Source organism: Canis lupus, unplaced genomic scaffold (assembly GCF_011100685.1).
Source record: "Canis lupus familiaris isolate Mischka breed German Shepherd unplaced genomic scaffold, alternate assembly UU_Cfam_GSD_1.0 chrUn_S492H654, whole genome shotgun sequence".
Classification (NCBI taxonomy): Eukaryota; Metazoa; Chordata; class Mammalia; order Carnivora; family Canidae; genus Canis; species Canis lupus.
Window position 1 is genome coordinate 1 of NW_023331427.1, and position 10,703 is coordinate 10,703.

The following is a 10,703-nucleotide window of genomic DNA, read 5'->3' on the forward strand; positions in this document are numbered from 1 at the left end:
CACGTCATCAGACGAAGTGGGAGAGTGACTTCTTCTTGACAATTTGAATGCCTTTAATGTCATTTTGTTGTCGGATTGCAGAGGCGAGGACTTCCGGTACTATTTCATAGCATGGTGAGAGTGGACATCCCTGTCTTCTTCCTGATCTTAGGGGAAAGGCTTCCAGTGCTTCCCCAGTGAGAATTGTATTTGCTGTGGTCTTTTCATAGAAGGCTTTTAACATGCTGAGGAACGTTCACTCTATCCCTACACTCTGAAGAGTTTTGATCAGGAATGGATGCTGTATTTTCTCAAATGCTTTCTCTTCATCTAATGAGAGGATCATATGGTTCTTGGTTTGTCTCTTGCTGATATGATGAATCACATTGATTGTTTTACGAGTGTTGAAAAAGCCTAGTGTCCCGGGAATAAATCCTACTTGGTCATGGTGAATAATTTTCTTAATGTACTGGTGTCTTGTTGAGATTTTTTGCATCCATGTTCATCACGGATATTGGTCTGTAATTTTCCTTTTTGGTGGGGTCTTTGGTTTTGGAATTAAGGTGATGCTGGCATCATAGAACGAATTTGGAAGTACTCCATCTCTTTCTATCATTCCAAACAACTTTAGTAAATAGGTATGGTTTCTTATTTAAACGTTTGACAGAATTCCCCTGGGAAGCCATCTGGCCCTGGACTTCTGTGTCTTGGGAGATTTTTGATGACTGCTTCAATTTCTTCCCTGGTTATTGGCCTGTTCAGATTTTCTATTTCTTCCTGTTCCACTTTTGGTAGTTTGTGGCTTTCCAAAAACACATCCATGTCTTCTAGATTGCCTAATTTATTGGTATAGCTATTCATGATATGTTTTTAAAATCGTTTGTATTTCCTTGGTGTTGGTAGTGATCTCTCCTTTCTCATTCATGATTTTATTAATTTGAGTCTTCTCTCTCTTCTTTTTAATAAGGCTGGCTAATGGTTTTTCTATCTTATAATTCTTTCAAAGAACCAACTCCTGGTTCCGCCTTTTGTTGATCTGTTCCACAGTTCTTCTGGTCTCGATTTCGTTCAGTTCTGCTCGAATCTTTATTAACTCTCTTCTTCTGCTGGGTGTTAGGATCTATTTGCTGTTTTTTTCTCTAGCTCCTTTATGTGTAAGGTTAGCTTTTGTATTTGAGTTCTTTCCAGTTTTTGAATGGATGCTTGTATTGTGATGTATTTCCCCCTCAGGACTTGCTTTTGCTGCGTCCCAAAGATTTGAATGATTGTATCTTCATTGTCATTAGTTCCATGAATCTTTTAATTCTTCCTTAATTTCCTGGTTGACCCTTTCATCTTTTAGCAGGATGGTCCTTAACCTCCACGTGTTTGAAGTTCTTCCAAACTTCTTGTTGTGATTTAGTTCTAATTTCAAGGCATTATGGTCTGAGAATATGCAGGGGATGATCCCAATCTTTTGGTATCGGTTCAGACCCGATTTGTGACCCAGTATGTGGTCTATTCTGGAGGAAGTTCCATGTGCACTTGAGAAGAATGTGTATTTAGTTGCGTTTGGATGTAAAGTTCTGGATATCTGTGAAATCCATCTGATCCAGTATCATTTAAGCTCTCGTTTCCTTGGAGATGTTGTGTTTTGAAGACCTATCGAGTGTAGAAACTGCTAGATTGAAGTCACCAAGTAAAAGTGTATTATTAACTAAGTATGTCTTAACTTTGGTTATTAATGAGTGATATATTTGGCATCTCTCACATTCGGGGCATATATATTGAAGATTGTTAAGTCCTCTTGTTGGATAGATCCTTTAAGTATGATATAGTGTCCCTCTTCATCTCTCACTACAGTCTTCGGGGTAAATTTTAGTTTATCTGATATAAGGATGGCTACCCCTGCTTTCCTTTGAGGACCATTTGAATGGTAAATGGTTCTCCAACCTTTTATTTTCAGGCTGCAGGTGTCCTTCTGTCTAAAATGAGTCTCTTGTAGACAGCAATAGATGGGTCCTGCTTTTTTATCCAGTCTGAAACCCTATGCCTTTTGATGGGGTCGTTAAGGCCATTCACGTTCAGAGTTACTATTGAAAGATATGAGTTTAGTGTCATCATGATATCTTTTCAGTCCTTGTTTTTGTGGATTGTTCCACTGGACTTCTTCTTAAAGGGGAATTTTAAGAGTCCCCCTTAAAATTTCTTGCAGAGCTGGTTTGGAGGTCACATTTTCTTTCAGTTCCTGCCTGTCTTGGAAGCTCTTTATCTCTCTTTCCATTCTGAATGAGAGCTTTGCTGGAATAAAGTATTCTTGGTTGCATGTTCTTCTCATTTAGGACCCTGAATATATCCTGCCAGCCCTTTCTGGCCTGCCATGTCTCTGTGGAGAGGTCTGCTGTTACCCTAATACTCCTCCCATAAAAGTCAAGGATTTCTTGTCTCTTGCTGCTTTAAGGATCTTCTCTTTATCTTTGGAATTTGCAACTTAACTATTAAATATCGAGGTGTTGAAACGGTTTTTATTGATTTTGGGGGGGGGGGAGGTTCTCTCTATTTCCTGGATCTGAATGCCTGTTTCCCTTCCCAAGTTAGGAAAGTTCTCAGCTATGATTTGTTCAAATATATATTCTGGACCTCTGTCCCTCTCGGCGTCCTCAGGAATTAAATGTAGGTTTTTCTTCCTCAGGCTGTCATTTATTTCCTCATGGTCTTTAATTGTCTCTTTTTTCCTCAGTTTCCCTCTTTGCCATCAACTTGTCTTCTATGTCACTCACTCTTTCTTCCACCTCGTTAACCGTCGTCGTTAGGACTTCTAGTTTGGATTGCATCTCATTCGATTGATTTTTAATTTCTGCCTGATTAGATCTAAATTCTGCAGTCATGAAGTCTGTTGAGTCCCTAATGCTTTTTTCTAGAACCACCAGTAGCTTTATAATAGTGCTTCTGAATTGGCTTTCTGACATTGAATTGTAATCCAGATTTTGTAACTCTGTGGGAGAGAGGACTGTTTCTGATTCTTTCTTTTGAGGTGAGGTTTTCCTTCTAGTCATTTTGCTCAGTGCAGAGTAGCCAAAAACAAGTTGTATTGGGAAAAGGAGAAAAAGAGAGGAGAGAAAGAACGAAAGAAAAGAGAAAAAGAAAAAAGAAAAAAGGAAGAAAAAAAGAAGAAAAAGGGAAGAAAAGAAAAAGGAAAAAAAGGGAGGGGGAAGCAAACAGAAATCAAAAATCAAAAAAAAAAAAAAAAACCAAAACACGGGGGAGTATCTTCTGATTCTGTATACTTTATTTCCCTTGACTTCCCCTGGAACTTGTCTATCTAGCTGGTCTTCTGGGGGAGGGATCTGTTGTGCTGATTTTCAGGTGTTAGCATTTGGGGGAGCTGCACAGCCCCCTGCCTGGTGCAGGGCTCAGTGGGGATTGTTTACCCGTGAGGCCCCAGGTGGAACAACCCCAGTGGCGGCAGCCAGCTCTGAAGCCCTGGATTCAGCTCCCGCAGTAACTCGGAGCTCTCAGCCTGCAGGGGCCTGGAGGCTCCGGGGCCGGGCCGCTGATATGCTCAGCTCGGGGCAGGAGTGTCCTTGCTTTACTGGGCCCTCCTGGCCTCTGCCTGTTCAGAGGGGAGGCCGGATCCTGGGCTGTGTCCCCGGCGCCCTGCGCAGCCCCCTCCACGGCGCCTCTTCCTCCCCCTGAGCCCCTCCGAGCTGCTCCCGGTTGAAGCCATCCGCGCGCTGCAGCCCTTTAGGGAGCTCGGCGCACTCTCCCCGGGGCGCAGGTGTCTGTTAGTGTCCCAGGGAGCCTGAGGGCAGCCCCGCCCTCCTGGAGTCCTGCTCTAACTCCCTGCCAGCACCTATTCTGTCCGGGAAGATTGGTGAAGCTCTTGCTTCCCCGGGACGGTGCTTTCCTGTTCTGGGGGCACTCGCCCAGGCCTTTGCCTGGCTCCTCGCGGGGCTCCTCCCTCTTGGATGCCTTTTGTTTCTTTATTTCTCCCCCCCCCTCCCCCGTCTTCCTACCTTGATAGAAGCGTGAACTTTTCTCACTGTAGCATTCCAGTTGTTCTCTCTTTAAATCTCAGGCCGAATTCGTAGATTTTCAGGATGATTTGAAGGTTATCTAGGTAATTTTGTGGGGACAGGTGACTTGGGGACTCTACTCTTCCGCCATCTTTTATGTATCTGGAACATGTTTCTTGATGCTCCTCAGGAACTGATGACTGATAAAGCAGAGGAGTCTGCTGTCGGGGCTCGAAGCCAAATGAAACGTCCTGGAAAATCCGTCGTTCCACCTCCATTTAAGAGAATACTGAGGATGACGCTGCTGTCAGAGAAAAAGGGAAGCGAGGGAGCATCCCACCCCAGGGGCTCAGCCATGTCCTTGGAAGATGGTGAGGATGCCTGTCGTCCCCTCCCCTTCCTTCCGGACCCAGGGGAGTTCTGTCCTAGCTCCTCTACACCATGGGAACACTTCCCATCAAGGTCACCAGCCCTGGGTGATGCTGCCATCAGTTTCTCAGCCCCACTGGACCAGGTGTTCATTGTGCCCTTCCTGGAAAGGCTCCTGGCTTCCCAAACTCCACAGTCTACATGTTTCCTTCTCCTTATTGAACATGCCTTTTCATTCTTCTTTGTGCTCTCTTTCTATCAAGACTCTTAATACTGTCATTACCCTTGATTCCCTTGTTACACTGCCCCTCATTCCATACTGCCTCCTCCCTCAGCCACATGCTCCACTAGCTTCTGAGCTTATGTCCTGCTTTCCCACTTGACCCTAGGAGCCCATCTGTTGCCATGTGACCAGAGTCACCATGTCCATGCAGAAATTAGATGATGACATGTGTATCCTTAGTCTGCAGTCAGCTCCCCCCCCCTGCACTCAAAACAGAATCTGAGGCCCCAACACCGGTCTGCATGCGCTGCAGGATCTGGACCTTCCATCCTTTCCTTTATTCACCTGTCCTCTCTGTGTCCTTCTTGCTGTTTCTCCCTCTGTCCTATGTTTCAGAACCCTGGCTCATCCCATCCTAGGGGCCCTGCATATCCCCCACTGCAGCTGGAAGTCCTGCCCTGCGTGTGCGTAGGTCGGCTATGTCTCCTGCTCCTGGCTCTGTCTAGGGGTCACCTCCTCAGAGTGCCCTGCCTGACCACGTGCTCATGGGGGCTTTCCCCTCCTGCTATCTGTCACATCTCTGCTTACTTACTCCCTGACAGAAACTCAAACTGTATTACTCCCTTTGCTCGCTTTATACCTACCACCTGACTTCCGCATGAGTCTATACATTCCAAAAAAGTTGGGTTTCTTCTTGTTCACTTGTTCTTCTATCTTGTTCACTGCTGATTGCCAGTTTTGGCTTGATGCTCGGCACACAGGAGGATGAAGAAATGAAGTAGAGGTGTTGCACTAGGTGTAGAAATCAATTGATCTCCTGAGACAGAAAAGAGAGATGAGGAGCATCATTTACTGCCTGGGATTTTTGGTGATATAGTGCCAATATCAGACATCCTGACATCGAGTGAGACATTCAGCTCTTTGCTTTGTTGAGGGAATCAAGCGGACATTACATCATGAGCGCCAGGGCTCTGTGAATGTTTCTTAATTGGTTATAGTGTTCCATTAGGTTCCTGTGTGTATGCACAGTGCCAAGAATATAAGAGGTTTCCTTGTTCTATTATTTTTCCTGAGGCAAATTTTCAAGTCTGATACGTCTATCTGTTATAGCATCGTCCTATGAAATGAAAACTTTAGAGACATGGAGCACGTGTGGGTTTGTTGAATTCCATGAGATTGCAGCTCCATATTGGACCTGGTTTCCAGATGCATCTGTCTTTCACAGTATCCATGGGGAGGGGAGGGAAAGTGGTCAAACTCCACTCATGGCTGCTTGTCAAAATCTGTTTCCTCCAGAACTTATGCATATGGCAGGAGATGGTATTCCACACAGTCCGTTGGATTCTTTGTCTCGTGACTTAACCAGTGACAGCAAGGGTGGCTTGCTTCACAAACCTGGTAGTATGCACTGGGTGGGAGGGATCATTACCAGTTGTCTCTCTGCAGATGACCCCAGGGTGAGAGCAATGTCTGTGTCAGAAGTTCTGCCAGATAAACTGCCAATGCCAATGGAAATCAATATTGAAATCAAAGAGCAATTAAAGAAGGAGATTCAACAGTTTGGAGGACATAAGTAGAATAAGAATTTCTCTCCATGAAAGCAGAGGAAATCTGCTTTCTCATCCTATGATTTAGACTACATTCAACTGACCTCTTGAGGCTCAACCTTTGCCAGAAATGGGTTTTCACAATTGGAATGGTTCCTCTTTATTTGGACTAAAGTGTCCCAGTAAACGTTTTGTTGTTGTTGTTCTGCATTCCTTAATTGGTTACTGGGTGTCAGAGTTCCATTGGTGGCTGTGTTCGGGTATATGGATGCAACCAACGAAAACCCACATGCTCTGTAACATTTTACCACTTGAATGATTCCTGAGATACCAGGATTGAGTTCTACATCCTCTTTGTACTTTGCAATGCTGAAGGTCTTTTTTTAAATATATATATATATATTCAGAATATGAAAAAATCCTCAAATTGCTTGAAGGAGCGCAAGTTCCTCCAGAGCTGTGGAGAAAATATGTCGCGTATGCCATGAAGGAAGCAGCGAGGTGAGTGTAGGAGGAATTGTCCAGTGTATTTCCCAGCGGGCCCAGTATGGTGCTGGGTGAGGGGTGGGGTCGTGCCCACCTGGCATTTCTGAAACTCTGGTCCTCACTCAGAGTTCATGTTGTTTCCAGTTTTAGATTGATATTATCTGAGTCTCACTTTTTCTTCCAAGCTCCGTGGGTCTACTGTTCACACCAAAGTTGAGGTGGGCCTAGACCCATAACCGGTACTCCTTGTATTTGCTGGATTGTCCCTAACCTTGAAGATGTCCCTTACCTGTTCTCATGTAAATGGGACTTCTTGAATTTTCTACAGAGAGTTCTGCTTCATAGGTTCTTTGGGTTTCCCTTGGCTAACGATTTGTCTCTTTAATTTCAGATTTCAAAGACAAGACGTAATCAGTCACCTTGAGAAAGTACTCGACACACTTGAGTCAGACCACTTTCTCAACAAAGATATTCACACCCCAAATTTGAACTCCCCTCAAGGAAGTGATCAATGAGAAAGCAGGTCTGTCCTGGGATGCAACCAGATATTGTTGATGCTTCCTAGCGGGAGTTTGCTAAGAAAATTGCCTTCTTGTGGCTGAGAAAAAGCCTTGCAACTTGAACGTTAGAAGTTTCTGTTATTAAAACATGGGCTTTTGCCCTAAGTATTTAGTTTGGATGGGTTGTGGTTTATTTTTTTCCTTCTGAAGTGGGACAACACTATCAATTCATCAGATTATACTATATCCTGGCTCCTCAGCATGTCACAGGCCTGTAGCTGGTATTTATAATTGTCTTCTACATAAACGAGTTCCTTTCTTTTTTAAAGAGAGGGTGAGCATGAAGTGGCAGAAGGAGGAGAGAGATATTCTTAAGCAGATCCACATCTGGCACAGAGCCTGATGAGATGCTCAGTGTTACAACCCTGATATCATGACCTGTGCTGAAGTCAAGAGTGGGCCACTTAAGTGACTTAAATACCCGGGCAACACCTTTTTTTTTTTTTATAAATCTTACTTTTTAAGTAATGTCTACACTCAATGAGGGGCCTGAAGTCACAACCCAGAGATCCAGAGTCATGGTCTCCACTGTCTAGCCAGTCAGCTCCCTATGCACTCTCCGTTTCTTATTCATTTTGCATGACATAGCCTGTGAGCTGGTCATAGGGCTCGGCCTGAGCGGGTGATTCCCACCTTACTTACTATGGACCCACCATTAGATGTCCTGCCTGAACTGACTTGTAAAGTTCTCCTTTGACTTTAATAAAAATCACGAGAGTGGTGGGGAAAAGCCAAACCTTGGGGACATAATCCTCCTCACTGTCTTATGTCGTTGCAGTCCTATGTCCTTCCCCGTCAGGTTCCATCACCCAAAACTGTGCAGGAGCCCCATGTACACCTCATGATTGAGGGAGAGGATCCATCCAGCCTCACCCCTTGGTAGTGTCACTGTCATTAGATCACGGACAATCAGTGAATGACCCACCGTGAACTTCTTTCTGCCCCAGAGCCTGTAGCCTCTCCCAGGTGCTGTGCCATGACTGCCTCCTCTAGGCAGGACCAAGCCTGAGCAGAACATTTACAGAACACGGAAAATGTGTCAGGGTGAGCTTTGACTACCTACCTTCCTGCTCATCTCCACCCCACAGCTACCTTATGAGGCAGGGTCTAGATTTCCACTTAACACCTGAGAAAACCGAGTCTCCAGAGAGCATATCGTCCCTCTAGGTGGGACAGCTGGGCGGGACACGAAGCAGAGTTAATCCTGGGCTGATCTTCAGTCCATGGCTTGCACTCTTGAGAACCAAAGGAAACGATTCCTTACTAAATTGCATCCTACAGACTAAAAAGTGGGAGGACGTTGTCTTGCCAGGTGAAAATAGTTAATCTTAAAATAAAACTCACTTATTTTGCCACCAAAATGCATTTATTTCGAAAAGCCGGGAATTTCAATCCGCGTGAGAAATCTGCAACAAAACCGTAGGCATGTCCATAGAATAAAGGAGAGAAAGGCTATTCTACAGAGGAGAGGAGGCAGTGGTCAACAAAAAGTCCACTGGCATAAACTGGGAAGTGAAAATAGAGCCACTTCTAGGGTGCTGAGCTGCGACTTTCCCTCATTGGCTGGGCTGTGACTGTCCCTCATTGGCTGGGCTGTGACTATCTCTTATTTGCTGGCATGGCTGTCACTCATTGCCTGACCTGTGACTGTCCCTCACTGGCTGAGCTGGGACTGTCTTTCTGGCCTGTTGCTGGGGCCAGTAGGAAAATCTTTCTTCCTTCCTCTTACTGAAATCGTAAAGCAGTAGCTGACATGTAGTGTGCATTTGCAAGTTTCCTCTCTTCCTGTTGGATTCACAATTGGCTAACAGGTGGTAGGGTGTGAGATCTGCCCCTTCTGGCCTCTTGGCTCCAATTCAGGGAAGGTCCCTTTATTAATTTTCATAATGTGCATGGCAAGACCCCCTTAGTTTTCAACGTACATCTTGAGACTCCCTGTTCGAGGAGACCGGCACAGAAGGCTGAGTTCTCCTAGCAGAAATTTGTGCAGCATGGATTGGAACAAGGATGAAAGGATGGGCTTACTTCTGAGCACCTGCACTTAAAATAATAAAGTATCCTCTCAAGGGGAATGACTCAGAAAACCAGTTCATACTGACAGCAGAGAGTCTGCTGAAAGCTAAGGCCCACATCTCCTTTCGGGTGGTTTTTCTGCTCCCCGAGAGGATGTGGGCCTGTGGTGGAGCTTTTCTGTGCATTGAGTGTCCCTCTTGTGTGCCAGGTTCCCCAGAGTCTGGTCCGTAGAGTGGTCACACAGCACTAAGGAGCCCAGCAATCACTTCTCATCACCCTCAGCATGAACCAACAAGTTGTGGGGTGCCCCTGTGTCCAGGCCCTGAACACACTGGGAATGTCTGATCTCTTCCCATTCCTCCCTTGTATCCGTGAAGTACGGATTATTCAGTCCTTCTGTTGTGAAGAGATTCAGGCCAAGGACGTGAGGGAACAGGCAAGGTGGCCCTCTCAGGAAGTGCTAAGGCCAACTCTTACTGACTGGGGACAGGAAAGCAACCAGGCCTCTGGAGCCAGAGATTGTTTTAGGAGTCTTGAGGAGGAGGCAACCTTAACCCCGGGTGCTGACCTTCCTGCCCTGCTTCCATGACAACTTACCCTGATGGTTTGGGAAGGAGCTTTTACATAACGTGTAGATCATCTAAGAGGATCAAAAGTCAGGGTCCCACAGTCTTGTGCCCTTGGGTGTGCATTAGGTCTCTACTGATACCTGATGATTTTCTTCCCATAGGGATTCCATGCGTACATTATTCAATTCACGTAATCTCTAAAAGTGATGGTCAGAGAACCTCAAAGGAGGAATAGATTGATCGCCTTCTAGCAAACGTCTGTTATGTCGGCAGCAGTGGGCTGTCCAGACCTGTGTTTAAACTGTTTTAACCAGGATCTTGAACCATTCAGCCGGGAAGGACTTTGAAGTGCAATCATGGAAGGCGCAGTTGAAAAGAGCAGAGCATCTCTCCAAGCACTCTTGGGACCCCCCACATTTTCCCCTACCTCTCCCTCCATCCTTGTGATGTAGCCACACTGGGCTCTTGGCCCCCAGCTCATGGCAGCCTGAGACCATTTGTGTGCCTTTGTATCCGTTCCTCCTTTTGCCTCAACTCTGATTCCCTTGACTTGTCACCCTTCCCCTCTCTCCTTAATCCCACCTTCTCCTCAAAAGGCGCTGTGTCACCCCATCTAAAGTATGACCCTCAGTTTTACTTACCACATTTGAGTTGTCCATTTGCCATAGAAAGACGAATAATAAATGACTTGTCTCATACGTACAATTTAAGAAAGTAAACACATGAACAATGAAAAATAGGGACAAGCAAAAGAACAGACTCTTAACTACAGAGAAAGTGGTGGTTACCAGTGGGGAGGTGGGTGGAGGGATGGGTGAAATACGTGAAGCGGATTAAGATTCCACCTATCATGAGGAGCCCTGAGTAATATAAAGAATTGTTTAATCAGTATGTTGTACACCAAAACTATGTTAATTATGATGGAATTCACATAAGTACGTAAAAATATTTCAGAATTCAGA